Here is an 18,334-nt window from a genome sequence, read left to right as displayed (position 1 = left end):
GTAGGAGTCTCTGGTTTACTACTGGGATTAAAACTGATTATTGGCTCAGCTAGCTTTGTAGAGCAATTCATATATAACAGAGAGAGAGAGAGAGAGAGAGAGAGAGAGAGAGAGAGAGAGAGAGAGAGAGAGAGAGAGAGAGAGAGAGGCTGATTTATGGTTACTAAAACTGGCGTCACGACATCTGGGTTATTGACACCGTAATGATATTAAATAAGGCACGAAATAAAGTTTGGAGTTTCATGTAAGAAACATCTTATATATATATATATATATATATATATATATATATATATATATATATATATATATATATATATATATATATATATATATACAGTATATATATATATATATATATATATATATATATATATATATATATATATATATATATATATATATATATATATATATGTATGTATTCATATCTATGAATACATATAAACCATACATACATACACAAACTATATATATGGATGTAATATATACATACACATATATATATATATATATATATATATATATATATATATATATATATATATATATATATATATATATATATATATATATATATATATAGAGAGAGAGAGAGAGAGAGAGAGAGAGAGAGAGAGAGAGAGAGAGAGAGAGAGAGAGAGAGAGATTCTCATTCATACGACTGAGGGCCAACTCCTAGTAAGATTAGACCCTTGGAATTTCAGATAAATACACAACCTCATGTGACCCAGAGGTCACACAAGTAACCCGTCAAAAGAAAAAAAAGAGACAATATATACATAAAAACATAAAACGCTCTTCCCTTAATACTATGTTTATTGCAGGTCAAACCGACCGGAGCGTTGGGGCCCCCGAATCCAGTGACCACCACATCCGGTGCAATGTCGTGTCACGAAGAAAGGTCACGAATAAGGTCAACCAGCTTGCGTTCCCACCCTCGTGCGAGTTATTTATGAAGATCAGTCAAGTATCAGTGCAAACCGAAAGGTATTGGTAAGGAATGGACACTTTTTTGAAACAGATTTTTAATCTGTAAATACTGACTACAATTGAATTTCTTTGCAAGTGATGACATGCTCATAGCAGTAAACAGCGATCAATGCGGTCCTCTAGCTTTCCCCCTGTGTATGTGTGTGTATACATACACACACACACACACATATATATATATATATACACATATATATATATATATATATATATATATATATATATATATATATATATATATATATATATATAAATGGGCGTACTTTTCTATGACGCAATTCACGCTAAATCCTTAGGCATACGTGACGTCCCTTATTGAAAGGCTATGTATGTATGTATGCACTATGTATGTATGTATGTGTATATATATATATATACAGTATATATATATATATATATATATATATATATATATATATATATATATATACACATATATACAGAGACCATATATATATATATATATATATATATATATATATATATATATATATATATATATACACATATATACAGAGACCTATATATATATATATATATATATATATATCTATATGTGTGCTTGTGTGTATAAGCATATGCTTATATATGAACATTCACGCTCACAAATTTCAATAATTTACGGAGAATAACAAAACAATATTACGCGATAATAGCGCATTATTAGTGCAGACATTACAGTACATCACATTCAGTTATCAGCCTGTCAAAAGCGAGATTAAACAGATACCCTGATGAAAATACCAATGACTATGTTCCATTAAACAGAAAAAACAGAAAAAAAAAAATTCTGCAAAAAAAAAAAAAATATTCTAAAAGCTAAACTAATAAAAAATCTTTAAAAAAAACCTGGCCGGTTTGAAAATAAAAGGCTAAAATATCAAGGGCTTAAAAATAATAATCATCATATTCTACTTATTATCATCTATGGATGAAAGTATTTGTCGCTGACAAAGAATTACTTGAAGCTATAAAAAATAATACCAAAACAAATCAGTGAAAAAACTTGCCATTTATCTAGGAAAAAAAATTTGTCACTTGCATTCAGATTAAAAATGTTGATGAGAATAGAACAGAATATAGAATTTAGGTCAAAGGCCAAGCACTGGGACCTATGAGGTCATTCAGCGCTGAAAGGGAAACTAAGAGTAAAAAGGTCTGAAAGGTGTAACAGTTGCAATATGGAGCAATTGTTAAGGAGGTTGGAAAGAAAGATAGAAGAAAGAGAATATGAATGGAGGTACAGCAAAAGGAATGCAAGGGGTTACAGCCAGGGACATAAGGGACGCTGCAAAGAATCTTAAGTAATGCCAACAGTGCACCCTCCTACGGAGGAAAATGTTGATGAGGGTCCCGCTAGATTTCAATTAACCCCAGATCAAATCGATAAAAATTTTCCAGTAAATGAAAATCGAGGATAATTTTTTTATAAAGAAAATTACTGATGAATCAGGAGCGTTTGTTTACTCAGTAAACACTAATTTAGCATTTTAGAATTAAATACTTCGTTGTAACATAACCATTTCTTGGCAGAGAGAGAGAGAGAGAGAGAGAGAGAGAGAGAGAGAGAGAGAGAGAGAGAGAGAGAGATTACCAGTAACAACGTCAAGCGATATTAATTCATTAACAATACCAAAGCATCGTTATTAATATTCAGCTCTACGATGTCAGGCGCTTACCGAATTTGTATAGTTTATAATGCATTCCGAAAAAGCAAAATTCCTATTTCATATAATATTTTAATCATTTCCGCAAGAAAACTGTCTCATGAGAATGTACGTAATTCAATAAAAAAAATGATAAAAAGATGTATTTAAGAACAATTTTATTAAAACAAAAAAATGATTCAGCCTCCTTTACAAGAACGTTAGCCATTTGTCGTATTATCAAAGAACCAAATCGGCATTTTTCGGCTTCACAGAAAGTCGAGACATTTAACACCTAATTTCTCATACTTGAAATTTACATGAACAGATCAATATCGCCTGAAAACAAGGTGAAAACACCACATTTAGCGTCCTGTTAAAACACTCAACAGCCGTTAGTTACATTAATATCAACTATCGAACTATTATTTTCCAAAGGCACATAAATAGTTACCACCCTTTGCATACCTTCCATTCCATAATCCCTGGATCGTGCTAACGACGCTTGCTATTAATAAAGAGCCGATTCCCCTTTTAATTCTTCTCTATTTGCAAAACAACCTATGAACTCGCTTGAAAATTGTAGGCTGTTTTAGAATCCAGCTAAAATTTGTACTCGTTAGTATTATGGTTAAGAATTTAGCAAAATTTTATAATCATTAGTATTATATTTCATATTATATTTCAGTTTTGCATTTTAAGTAAGATATTTATTTATCTGAAGTTTTGATATTCAGACATGAAATGAGACGGTAATCTACAGATATTGAAAATTCTAAAATTCTACCCAAGATAGCATAATTAAAGGCCCATCCTCCCAATTAGATACCGTGTCAAATTTATCTAAATTTGGCCCTTTCCCTGCAACTAATTTCTGTATGAAATGCTGACAAGAAACCTTATTTGGAAGACAAAACTGTTGGGCGATGTATCAGCGGAAAGTATAATTTCGGATACTTCTACTAAAAAAAATATTCTACTGAACCCAAGACCATAAATTCGGACATTATTGTAAAAAAAATATCCAAGTGAACCCAAGACCATGAATTCCGACATTCTTGTGAGAAAAATATTCTACTGAACCCCAGACCATAAATTCGGACATTATAGTAAAAAAAAAAAAAAAAAATAGTCTACTGAACCCAAGACCAAAAATTCGGACATTACTGTAAACAAATAAATTCTACTGAACCCAACAACAAAAATTCGAACATTCTTATACAAAAAATATTCTACTGAACCCAAGACCAAAACTTCGGACATTCTTGTAAAAAAAAATTTACTGAACCTAAGACCATAAATTCATATACCTGAAAATATATATATATATATATATATATATATATATATATATATATATATATATATATATATATATATATATATATATATATATATATATATATATATATATATATATATATATATATATATATATATATATATATATATATTCTATCAATCATAAATATAGTCAAATATTAAATTCGAAATCAACACAAATAAGACTTTGAGAAATTATTCAATATTCGAAATCAAGAAAAACATATACATTTCACATACCAGCTTGAATTCAATGCACCTCGTGAATTTTTTACGTACATTGCAAAATTCTTACACCTGTATTAATAATTATGAACTGGCTACTATCATATACAAAAACACTGAAAATATAAAAACTCTAGAATGGATAACATTATGTATATACAAACACGCATATACATATATATATAAATATAGCTTGTTCAATTATACTTAGTGTCGCCAAAAAATTTTACACCAGAATAAGGATTTACATTTTTTTTTTTATTGTGAATAATGTATCTTTTCTTCAACCGTTGTTGACAATGCTACAATGGCCTTTGAAGATTTCGATTTTTAAATGCACCAAAAGAATCCTAGGCCATGACAAATAAAAAAAAAAAAAAAAACAAAGCAAAACACGATCGAAACTTCAAAGATTGTAGTTTTGTAAACAACGATTGAAGAAGAATATATACATTATTCGCAACGCAAAAAAAAAAAAAAAATGTAGAACATTAATCTGGTGTAAAACAATGTGGCGAACCTTAAGTTTTTGTTAAACAAACGAAAGCAAAGACAAACAATGAAAAATACCTTTAAACAATTACTCAGGTCTTGCAATTGGTTGAATAATACAGGCAAAAGAAAGTTAAAATAGAAAAAAAATTATGAAAAAGATGATTACATTATTGGTCCAGAGAGAGAGAGAGAGAGAGAGAGAGAGAGAGAGAGAGAGAGAGAGAGAGAGAGAGAGAGAGAGAGAGAGAGAAAAGATGATCACATTATTGGGCCAGAGAGAGAGAGAGAGAGAGAGAGAGAGAGAGAGAGAGAGAGAGAGAGAGAGAGAGAGAGAGAGAGAGAGAGCCATAACACTATCATGTGATGAAACTCATCCAGCTTACAAGTTATATACCCATATAAGAAAATTTGGTTCCTCCGCAAAAAATTTTTCTCACGACGAAATTCTAAAATGAAAAGCACTATATAGCAACGACAGTGTACAGTGCAGTAGCAATAATTGCTACAAATGGATATTCACCAATGAAAAACTGCTTATATCAGCAACAACTCCGTAAGAAGTATAAAAATAGTTTGGCAGGAACAAAACTCGCCAACATATTATTATTATTATTATTATTATTATTATTATTATTATTATTATTATTATTATTATTATTATTATTATTATTATTATTCTGACGGAATTCAGGACTCTGAGTAGATAAGTTCTCTCACACTCATGCATCATAAAAATTCTGCCCACTATTAAAATATAATGATCAGGATCTGCCCTTTCTGCAATATACAGTATATATGTATATATATATATATATATATATATATATATATATATATATATATATATATATATATATATATATATATATATATATATATATGTATGTATGTATGTATGTATGTATGTATGTATGTATGTATGTATGTATGTATATATATATGTATATATATACTGTGTATATATATATACAGTATATATATTATATGTATATAAAATATATATTATGTATATAATTCAGCAAGAAGAATTAAGGCAAAAGGAAGCAACTCATATCCCAGGAAGACCGCTTAAAAATATGAGCACGTATTCGGATGTCACACAAAATGTCAATACTTATTACATTCATGTCAGGCCACAAGTGTAGCTCATTTTGCTACTGAAATAAAATATAAACAAGCATTGCGTAGCTAAAAAGAGCACCATTTTCTTTTATTTATTCTTACATTAATATTAAAAAATTCCCACAGGGTATAGCTATGCCAACTGCTCAAATAGCGACACTTCATAACATAAAATCTGACACGTTATCCATATTTACATTCAATAATAAAACAATTTTTTTAAAGTCAACGGCAGAGCAACGCGCTACCCGTCCAACTTTCGGGAACGGCGCGTTTTACCATAACCCGCTCGGCGTTGCCTAAATTCAAAAGCGTGGCTTCATCGCTTACGTTGTACATTTGTTTATATATTTGCAATGGAAGCAACTTGACGATGCACACTCATCGATTCTATCCGAGAAAAATATACGTAAAAAAAAAAGAACAATTTCAAATGATATGGAATCTCATACGATCATTTTGACGTGATCGGAAATATAAAGAAATATAATAATAAATTACTGCAATAGCTTAACAGGAATTCTACACGTAACAATTTCAAAAGCTAGGAACCTTACACGATCATTTTGACGTGATCGGAAATATAGAAACATAATAATAAATTACTGCAATAGCTTAACAGGAATTCTACACGTACGCTATCTACGATCGTATCTCAAGAGCTATGTACACAAAGCCACCGTCATAAACATCGTTCTTATTTATTTATTATTTTTTTCCTAATTAGCAATTCAAAACAATGGTTTTATGATGGACCCTCACGATATCGTCCGGATGTTCTGGGGTCTACGATGCTTACGTTTTATTCGGGTCTCCTTCAAACATACCGGAGAAGAATACTCTTTTCAGACTCTATAAACATCTCCGAGTTTGTCAAGTAAGTGTCAAAACAGGGGAATTGGAAATGATTATGAGAGAGAGAGAGAGAGAGAGAGAGAGAGAGAGAGAGAGAGAGAGAGAGAGAGAGAGAGAGAGAGATACAGTAGAACACAGTTAAGCAAAATACCGGAGAAGAATACTCTTTGCGGACTCGCTATACTTCTATTAGTTTGGCAAATAAGTGTCAAAAGGGAATATTATCAAAAATTATGAAATACACGGAGAGATATTCATGAGATAATGTCTACAGTAGAACACAGTTAAGCAAAAACCGGAGAAGAATATTCTTTGCAGACTCTCTATACATCTAGTAGTTTGTCAAATAAGTGTCAAAACACGAAAATTAACAATAATTATGAAATATACGGAGTGATATTTAATGAGATAATATCTACGGTAGAACACAGTTAAGGAAGAATACTTTTACAGACTCTCTATACATCTACGAGTTTGTTAACTAAGTGTCGAATCATGGAAATTAGCAATAATTATGAAATATACGGGGAAATATTAATGAGATAATATCTATGGTAGAACACAGTTAAGCAAGAAGCCGAATAAGAATATTCTTTTCAGACTCTCTATACATCTAGTAGTTTTTCAACTAAGCGTCAAAACATGGAAATTAGCAATAATTATGAAATAAAGGAGACATATTAAGGAGAGGTTATCTATGGCAGAACACAGTTAAGCACGTAATCATTCATTTTCGAAATATCGTCCAATGCTTACAACCTCCCCCTCAACCACGCCCCCCACACCCCCCCGTGTGTTCGTGGCCTACATCACCTCTCCTATCCATTGATCATGAAATGCCAGCCTCCGAACACCCACTGACACGGAGATAAGGAAGGCGTCCTATCCGAAAAGGATTTTGTTTACATGCGCAGAAGGTTAAAGGAGGATATAAGGAACCCCGGCTGAACAACACCGCCGCCTCGGCTCTGTACTCCTTAAGGATCTCCCCTGTTGTTGTGTCAGGTCCTCTCCGACTTGACTTGGCCTGAATAATGAGGCAGTCATTGGCGTGGCATGTGATATCGATAACTAGGCAGAGGCTAGAGATGTGTCGTGCACCGGGAATTATAGCTACAAGGTTTCTTCTCTTACTTTAATTTCCTGCCCCTTCTTATTTGGCCGTCTGTCTCCGGGCGGCGCTGGCCGCTTATTACAGAAGTAAAAATAGAAGTGAAATTTGGGCGTTCGAATGGTCAAAATAAAAGGAAAATACTTATAAACAATCAGCGAGTACTTGGAACATAAACAAGTGTAAAAGAGATAAAAACAGAAGTAAAATTGCGGATTTTTAATGGTAGAAATAACATGTGCTCAGTCTGAAGGTACCTGGTACATAAACAAGTGTAAAAGAGAAGGATGTCCGAAGATGAATGTCTGTCTTTCAGTGATAATCACTCACTGATTTAAATTACTTTTTTTTTTTTTTAACTGAGCTAATTTCAGTGTCTGATAATCCCCGCTATGAGGTGGTACGAAGCCGATGGAGTCAACTTACGAGAAGATAACACAATTCTATCAAAAACTTATAGGTTTATATTTTGTTATGTTTGTTACAAGCAGAACTAATTAAAAACCAAGACCCAAATTAGTTAGTTAGAATGGTAAAGAAAAAAAAAGGAAAAAAGCCCCCAAACACTAAGGATTCCAGACATCCTCGGAAGGCTGTGTGCCCAAAGACCTCCGGAGCCCCTTCCGGAGAGGCCAGCAGAGGCCACTACACCACCCTCGCCACCGCATCCGATATTGGTTTTCGATAGGGACATGAGGTTCGGTATATATACGAAAACAGTGGTCCAAGGTAGAAAGGCTGCTATTTTAATAATGCCCCTGCTTTCAAACCTCCCATGATGCATCGTAGGGCATTTGTAACAAAACTCCTGAGGCATCGATGGAGAAAGAGAGACACCGGGGCTTCTGCAGCTATAGCTTACAGTCACATAGCTTCTGATATAGATGCTCAGTACGATGCCACGAGTAAATAGATCTCTGGGTTGGCCGAGTCAGATATAAGTTGGGTGATTATCAGCAAAATAATGAAACCTTGATGGTTTTAGGCAACACCGATATGGAAGCGAATCACGTATTGACTGAGAGTAGGCACATTTTTCTGTCAGCATTGACTCTCTTGGTAACTATTCAATTACACCTTTTCTTACATCAAGAGCTACATCAACAGGAGCTCCTGATTATGTAGCTTATTCCATAACGTCACACCCACACTACCCATTACCAAGACCATCTCCCAAATTTCTAAAAAACTAACAAGTCAAAATTCCAAGTACGTCACCCGCCTCCGCTGGAAGACCGAGAGAGAGACGGTAAAAACATTAATTACTTAGAAAAATCTTAACCATGACGATACTTTTTCCTCTCTAAGTTTCCTGTAAAAAAGACGGACTGCTCTGCAAAACTTCCATGAAATATGACCCAAACTTTAATCGGTGATAGAACTTTCATGGAAGGGAAATTTTGCATAAGGGACGAGCAGACTCGCGCGTATTTTTTCGCGGACAAAATGGGGGAAATATCGTAGTCCTCTTCTCAGCCATGAAATAAACAGGTATGGAACGAATAACTGTTGTTTTACAAGATGCCCGGTGTCTGCATTGTTAAGTTAATTGCATGCCTATCTAAAGGTTACTGGAATTGCTGGCCTCTAAGTTTGAAGATCTGATGATCGTTATTTGCAGGCAATGTATTCAAATTATGATAATCGTAAAATTTAAAAAAATTTTTCTTAAGTACATATTTACAAAAATCACTATATATATATATATATATATATATATATATATATATATATATATATATATATATATATATATATATATATTACATATATATATATATACACACACACACACACACACAATATATATATATATATATATATATATATATATATATATATTATATACATACGGAATACCTATTTACAATCAAGTATGTGCGCTGACTTGAAAGCACACACAAAGTGGCACTTGCACTTGACTGTCATGTGTATGTAAATTAGTATGTCCGAGTGTTGCAGTTAATGAAATTTGCTTGAAAAGAAAGAACTTTTAAAACAGAACACATACATACATACATACACACACACACTTACACAGATATACATTATATATAACATATACAGTATATATATATATATATATATATATATATATATATATATATATATATATATATATATATATATATATATATATATATATATATATATATATATATATATAAAATATATGAAAAGTCATATATATATATATATATATAGAAAAACTCAAAGTCACCACGAAAAATCAGTACAGAAAAAATGAGCCCACTTTCAATCAGTATGTCATTTCGCTCCCTTATCGGTGTTACCTAAAAAAATCGAGGCTTCATTTATATTCATAACCACCTAATTTTTATCTCACTCAATCTTCAAGTATTACGACTCCGCTTCTTTGAAGTTTTCTAAAAAAAAAATCGAAACTTCATTCGTGGTAACAATCACTCAGCTTTCAACTGTCTCAGTCAACCCACAGATCCATTCTGCCCTAAAATGGAAGACCACAGTATCTTCAAAAGTACAAAACTGAGAAAATGGTAGATACTCCCTTGCCTTACTACTGATTTTTGCAGATACTGCAAATGAGACCCCCTAAATACTTGTGGAAAGCACTGAAGAATCATGCTGAAACTGCAGTAACTTGTGTATCAGTGTTTCACGAGCCCAATAGGTGGCATATCTCAATTTCGAAAATTTTGCAGATACTGCAGTTTTCAGTTTTAAGGCAGCATTAACCTGTGATGTTTTATCATTAACCTCAGCATCACAACTGTCATCCAATTCCGGCCGCTGATAAAACTTCGCTAATGTTAAATTATGAGATAAAATATCACTGTTGGCAGAGCTGAAGAAGTTGTATGCTATGGCATTTGAATCCTTCATGAATCATTAGCGTGTGTAATTGAAATTAGAGCGTAGGGAAAATGGTCCCCGAAAAATTCAGCGATTCGAAAACATGTTATCAATCACCGCATGGCGACTTTCTTTTGTTGTGAAATGGACAGTTTGAAATAGGTACAATTCACAGGAATAGATGCACTCACTAGTACAGGTATAACACTAAAAGTTCTTGCACTAGTACAGAGTATAACACTAAAAGTTCTTGCATATATATATATATATCATATTGAGATACTAGATATACTATATACAATTATTTTCTATATATATCCAAATGATTAATATATATATATATATATATATATATATATATATATATATATATATATATATATATATATATATATATATATATATATATATATAAATACATACATACATTCATTCACATAGATATCTGACAGCACGTGTCGCTACTAGTTCACAATCACTACCACTATAAGGTCCTAACTTCGTTGGCGCGCTTATGATTAAATCACGTTATTTTTATATATAACTTCTTAATTTTTGCAGAATAAAACGAATGAATATGAAGATTGGATGTAGTCAGATACAGGAAGCGGTCTGCGTACAGTAAAGAGTAATTTTTCCATAAATAACGCTGGTTTTAAATAAAAGTAAACACAAATATCAACATCATTACGTATTTATGTGTTTGTATATCATACATACATATAGATGTATAGATAGATAGATAGAAGATAGATGGGCAGAGAGACAGATAGACAGTCAGATAAAAGGCGTATGAGGTAAAAATATGTTTATCATACAAACGCAATCACTAAACCGAAAGAGGATTCCCATCAACCCTCCAGTTTATATAGATATATAATAATGGCAACAACGACCGCCGTCCTTCCGCCGACGACAAAATAAAAGACGTAATAATAATGTAAGTGGACGTTAAAAAATATAAAAAAAAACCTTGTATATGTTGACACTGGGAGCCGAAAGCTAAGGGAAAGAAGAATTAAACAACTCGTCCCGTAAAATATTAGCCTGTAAGTCTAGTCTACAGGCGCTAATCTGTGGGGCTTAGAACAACCAATGGCCGACGATTTCCCAAATTTACTATAGTCCTTTTTTTCCTCCCCTTTCCAACTATAGTCCGCACATCATCGTCGGGAGTCTTCCGAATGCTGAATGATCCATCATGGAGGATCAGGAAGAGAAGGGAGCATCTAAAAATCCTGATTTTCCTAAGGAGACGGCAGAGAAAGGCCGAGAAACGAGGGAGTCAGCAGCCATCAGCTGTAGCAGCAGTAAACATGAGAGAGGGTAAACAGTAATGGCGGAACTTCAAGTCGCCATAGTAGCAGCGTTTTGCTCTGAGGGCGAGAATAAATCCTTTACAAAACCCGGTGACAGGGTTTCGGGCGAACCACTTGCAAATCCTTCGGTAATCCCCGTAGAAGAACCCGGATCCACGAAGTGTTTTTTTGTACTAGTAGCTGAAGTTTGTCACCGGAGACAAACAGCACAACTGGTCAAACGAACAGACAGCAACGATCGTTTCCGACCGGGCCTGATCCGGACATCAAATGCGGCGCTTGGTACTTGAATTTGGTGGCCACGGAAACAAGGTCGTATTTGTGTGTGTGTGTGTGTGTGTGTGTGTGTGTGTTTGTGTGTGTGCACAGTTGTAGATTGTGGTAGCAAACTTCCTCGTCAGGAAGTTCAGTCCTGAAAGAAATTCGTACCTTACAGTCTTAACAATAACGGGGAAAACTAAGTCATGGCATCAATATTCCATACCGACCCCGTCATAGAGTTCTGGTCTCGCTTTGTCGTTGCGAAGAGATGAGAGCGACCCCACACCCCAAAATGCATCATTGCCCGGTCCTTCCGAACAATCCAGCGAAGGAACAACTTCCAAAATAAAACGAATAAATTAAGCAGAAGAAGACTCAGAACGAGAAACTTTGTTTCGCTAAGCGATGCGCTAACATATAGGGGTGGCGTATCCTCTCTCCCTCTCTCTCTCTCTTTATCTTTCTCCCCCTTGTGTTCCATTACTTCCCCCCCTCTCGGAACGAGGTCCTCCAGAAGCAATAACCCCTCCGAAATGGACCTCAGGGATTTTGGAAACCCTTCTTTCCCTCCTTCGGACCCCGAGACTTCGAACAGAATCCCTAAACGGAGTACTGCTTCGCAACACCGCTCAATTCTTCAATTACATTATTACGTCCAGCAATTAACGACATTCGTAATTCAGCCTAACGTTATTCAAAATTCATCCCTCGAGAAGTTTGGAAAATATAACAGGTCTCTACGTGGGGTAGCTTGCTTGAGAAATGTAATCAGTGGCGAGTAACTTGGAAGTTTCTCTGGAAATACAAGTAACGATACCAATTGCCTCATGATCTCTCAGATACATTTTCCCAGTTCTTAAGCGTACGTGGTATGAACTTCTGATTGGAAAAATAATATTGCCGAAGCGAAGTAGAAGAGGAGAAGTAGAATTATTTGCCGATAGGAAATTTGGTACCGGATTCATCTCTCTCTCTCTCTCTCTCTCTCTCTCTCTCTCTCTCTCTCTCTCTCTCTCTCTCTCTCTCTCTCTGCATATGATATATATATATATATATATATATATATATATATATATATATATATATATATATATATATATATATATATATATATATATATACTCGAAAATAATTACATGGAAACCTACCGTTTAAAAAGTTAGAAAACTTCAGTGGTGTCTAGTCATTTTAATACTGAGTTAACGCATACGAAGCAGAGAGCTGATTATGTTTAGAAAAATAAGCGGCCAAATTGAGTATATTATGTAAAGGTGTCTTCGGCTTTAACGGCATTAAAAGAACAACTCTGAAAAATCTTTATTGCCGATGTAATAAACATAACTCGGGCAACAGAATACTGGAAACATTTTTTTTTAACGAACTCTGGACTTTTTATATATATTTTGCCTTAACGTGTCTGTTGAAACGGAAAGGAAAAATTATAAAAATAAAAAAGAAAAAAAATTCCTGATGAAGATAAAACCGCTGGCTACTCCTAGCGTTCATCAGTTTCAATGTATTTAAAATTTATAAGATGCTGTATATACTTATTGATGATATTGACTACTTTTCGCTTAGCAAACAGTAGAGATTTTCCTTAGAATAATTTATAATTTTATGCTTTAAACAGAAGAAAATATATATAATTCAACAGATTTAAGATGCTGTATTTACTTATTGATATTGACTACTTTACGCTTAGCAAACAGTAGAGATTTTCCTTAGAATAATTTACAACTTTTACGCTTCAAATAGAAAAAAAAATATTATATAAATAATTTCATAAACTGGTGAGGAGAAAAGAAAAGGTTCTGCCATTAGGCGCCGGCCTTTCCTCTCAACATTCTTCAAGAGATGCGGCGGAAACACCACATAGACATTAATATACGCGGTACATAGGCCGTGAAAAAAAAGGGGGCTATGGACAGAGAGAGAGAGAGAGAGAGAGAGAGAGAGAGAGAGAGAGAGAGAGAGAGAGAGAGAGAGAGAGGCAAGGGGGTATAAAATGAAAGAAGGGTGAGAATATTGTAGAGATATAAAGGGACATGCGTCAACAACGGGTGAGAGATTTTTTTCAGACTTTTTTTTTTTACTGGTTATCTTTCTCTCGTCTTTCTCTTTCTTCCTCTCCGAAAATTAAAACAAACAAACACACACACACACATACACAGACGTCGATTACTACTACCCTGACCACAGAGTCACATCTCGGCGCCAGCAGGAGATGCAGAATCCGCCTCTCTCATTCACTCCCAGTCCAGACGTCATTAACGTGGCAGGAGCTAATGAGGTATACATGATATGTAACACCCAAAAGCTGCCATATACGCCAGGGTCCTCCCATGTACCCCATGAAATTTCTCTCCCCCCCTCTCTCTCTCTCTCTCTCTCTCATACACGGGAATCATTCAACCACTCGTCCTCGATGCATTGACAGAAGGGAGACCCGTCATTCGCCGTCATTCGCACTGTCACACACATCCGAAATAAATGAATGGTCGTTGTAGGGGGTGGGATGGGCCAATTCTTCCGCGGCTCTCCAATTTCGGAAGGCATTCCTGTAACCGCAGAAGGTTAATGCGAACACAGCTGACTCTGTTAAAACACTCTCGCCAGGAGTCTTACCTTGGTTGAAAAGTGCCCCGACGGACTCGTACTACCACAGTCACAGCACGCGAGGCTTCCTTACGACGATGATGACGATGATGAGGAGGAGACGATGACCGTACGACACAAGTGCTAAAGAAGGAGGCGGCCGAGGAAGAGGAGGAGTAGGAGGATGAGGAGGAGGAGGAGGAGGAGGAGGAGGAGGAGGAAGAGGCCGCGTGGCACCACTGGTGGTGGCGACAGACCGAAGTTCCTACGACTAATGTCGGTGGTGGTGGTGTCGTTGCTTCTGCTACTGCTGTAGCCGCTGTTACTGCTGCTGCTGCTGTGGCTGCTTCTGCTGCTGCCTTCCTTCCCCCGGCGCCGCGTCTGTCGTGACGAAGACGTGAAGAAGAAGTGCGAGGAGGAAGAAGAAGAGGGGGGGCCGAAGAAGAAGGGGAGCCTCTTAAGAAGATATACACGAGCTGGCGCCGCCGCCGCTAGTACTAACAACTAGTGCTGGTGTTGTCGTCGTCTTTGCTTCTGCTGCTTCTTCTTCTCCTGTGCCACCATCCCCATCAGCGACACTCCAAGTGCAGTGCCACACACATTGCCCTGACGTGTTGCTAGCAATGACCAAGTTGCGGGCGCTGTTAAACGTTTATTGTGTTGGCTCGTGTCTGGCCGGGCGGGTGAGCCAGGTATAGGGTCACGTGACGTAGCAGGCAGCCAATCACCGCCCGACTTCGCCGAGCTCGGCGCCTGAGAGCAGCCCAAGACCTGCAACGTGCACCACACCGGACCGCCCACGCCGACGACGACGACGACCTGCCGAAGTGTGTGTGTTTGTGTGTGTGTAAACCGTGCACCAACACTTGTTACAAGCCACTGGAGTGCACACATACACACAAACACACAAACAAACACTTTTTTTTTGTCTCATTCACAATCGGGAATGTCAAGCGGCCGTCAGCAACCGTAAACAAAACTTCGGGTCGGAAGAAAAGGCGACCGAAGGAGTTTGCGCTCCCACCACTTTGCTTTGACGATCTCCGGCTATACCAGGTGCCCTGTCCCTCTCTCTCTCTCTCTCGCTCTCTCTCTCGGGGGGAAGAAGAGGGGAGGGGAGGGAAGGAAGGGCTCTCGGCCACCTGTTAGTTACCGTCAGCACATCAAAGAATACCATAATACCATTAATTATTTCTCGCAGTTCGCGATTTCCTCTGCGAGAGGCGGCGGAATGGCTTAAAACACATATCGTAGTGGTGCTCGTTTGATGCGGGTGTTTTCCCTATACAGTGTTTGTTTGTGTGTGTGTGTGTGTGTGTCTATATCGTTAAGGCGCAGTGGTGTCCCCGCCCAGTTACTGGTAAGCTCTACTCCGGAGAGACACGAACACCAACGCCACTACAGTACAAAACCAGTAGGTTCTTTGGTCACCATCGCTCAGGATAACTCGGCAGCCATCTCTAACCCTCCGTCACTCTCCGTAGACCACCCCCACCCCCGCCCCCACACCCCTCCCCTACCAAACCCCATATCCCAATGGTGATCCTACCACAGGCCATCTCTCCCCCTGCCCCCCTGTTTCTCCTCCACTCCGTTTAACTACCAACCCCCTCTCTCTTTCTCTCCTCTCCCCTCTTCCCTTCCCCCACCCTACCCCTAAGAGTTTGTAAATATTAACCTTCGGCCATTTTTCTCTCCATTCTGTCCCTTGGATGTCACGGCGGCCATGACTCGAGATTGACTATCCATCATTTTTATGGATCGAAAATTTGTGCCTTTGTAGGGATGGAATACGGTGTTCTTAGCTTCTGATTCCAGATCCCGAGACGTTCTAAAAAAAAAAGCCTACTATCTACAAAAACACCCATATGAGTACTGCATCCTCCTCTTAGGGGAGAGAGAGAGAGAGAGAGAGAGAGAGAGAGAGAGAGAGAGAGAGAGAGAGAGAGAGAGAGAGAGAGAGAGAGAGACTAAAAACACACTCATACGATTACCAACACTTTTGAGAGAGAGAGAGAGAGAGAGAGAGAGAGAGAGAGAGAGAGAGAGAGAGAGAGAGAGAGAGAGAGAGACTAAAAACACACTCATGCGATTACCAACATTTTTGAGAGAGAGAGAGAGAGAGAGAGAGAGAGAGAGAGAGAGAGAGAGAGAGAGGGGAAACACCCATACGAGTAATAACATCCACTTCTCAGAGAGAGAGAGAGAGAGAGAGAGAGAGAGAGAAAACACCCATACGAGTAACAACATCCTCCTCCTGAAAGAGAGAGAGAGAGAGAGAGAGAGAGAGAGAGAGAGAGAGAGAGAGAGAGAGAGAGAGAGAGAGAGAGAGAGAATAAATCCACAATGACTCCAGACGAGAAACGTCAGTTCATTTACTTATTTCTTCTTCCTTGGGCAAAGGAGTTGTTGATAATTTACATTATGCCCTTAAGTTCCTTTCCTTAATGACCCAATTACCATTAAAAACGAGTCTACGAGTATTTTCTTTTTCAAGACATCGTAATGCCCAGGGTATACAGACAACATTTATGCTTAAGAGACTCCAGACCCATGAATGCTCATTAGCCATTAAGAAGAGAGAGAGAGAGAGAGAGAGAGAGAGAGAGAGAGAGAGAGAGAGAGAGAGAGAGAGAGAGAGAGAGAGAGGTTTATCTTAATCAAAAGCTGTTACTTGTCCCATCGAGTGGTTACAGTGCATTTATTAGACCATTATTCAAAGTTGATATTCCGTAGGTTCTTTTAATTTTCCCATAATATTAGATTTCCTATCATTTCTTTTAATTTTCTAGTAATGTTTACATCTATAAGTTCTTTTAATTTTCTAGTAATGTTTACATCTATAAGTTCTTTTAATTTTCTAGTAATATTTACATTTCCTATAAGTTCTTTTAATTTTTTAGTAATATTTAATTCCCTATAAGCTCTTTTAATTTTCTAGTAATATTTACATTTCCTATGAGCTCTTTTCATTTTCTAGTAATATTTACATTTCCTATAAGTTCTTTTAGTTTTCTAGTAATATTTACATTTTCTATAATTTCTTTTAGTTTTCTACTAATATTTACATTTTCTATAAGTTCTTTTAGTTTTCTAGTAATATTTCATTTCCTTTTTTTTTATAAAGACAGAACAAACAGTTGTCAATACAGCTGACATCCCGTAAGTTTTTTTTTTTTATTTTCCCATAATGTTTCATTTGCTTTTTTTCAATTTGACAAGTTAGGTTAACCAGTTGTCGATAAAATACAGCATCTACAGTGAGGAACTTTTGATAAGAAAGTGTCAGTGTATTGTAAAAATAACCCTTATCCATTGCATTCATTGGAATATTATTTCACCATAATATTTAATTTCCTTTTTTTTTTTTTTTTTTTTAATTTGACAAGTTAAGTCAAACAGATGTTAATAAAATACAGCATCTATCGTGACGAACTTTTGATAAGGGCCTGTGCCTCCGACTTGTGTTCGTCTCCCTATCGCAGGGCCGTCCAAGTTGCTTAGTCTGAGGACCACTCTTGAAAAACCAAAAAGTCATGCGGGCCACCTCTGTA

At 36.3% G+C, this 18,334-nt stretch overlaps 1 protein-coding gene and 1 long non-coding RNA gene across 10 annotated transcripts in view; one reads left to right on the top strand and one right to left on the bottom strand.

Moving 5' to 3' along the window:
- LOC136847847 (homeotic protein ultrabithorax-like) overlaps window positions 1–18,334 on the bottom strand; it is a 1,187,590-nt gene that overhangs the window by 304,309 nt on the left and 864,947 nt on the right. The window lies entirely within an intron of this gene.
- LOC136847850 (uncharacterized) overlaps window positions 1–18,334 on the top strand; it is a 154,494-nt gene that overhangs the window by 70,878 nt on the left and 65,282 nt on the right. The window contains exon 2 of the long non-coding RNA XR_010855867.1: window positions 828–990. This is a non-coding gene — a long non-coding RNA (uncharacterized lncRNA). The remainder of the gene's footprint in view (window positions 1–827; window positions 991–18,334) is intronic.

The sequence above is a fragment of the Macrobrachium rosenbergii genome, chromosome 17 (assembly GCF_040412425.1).
Source record: "Macrobrachium rosenbergii isolate ZJJX-2024 chromosome 17, ASM4041242v1, whole genome shotgun sequence".
Lineage (NCBI taxonomy): Eukaryota > Metazoa > Arthropoda > Malacostraca > Decapoda > Palaemonidae > Macrobrachium > Macrobrachium rosenbergii.
This window is presented reverse-complemented; position numbering and strand designations above follow the sequence as displayed.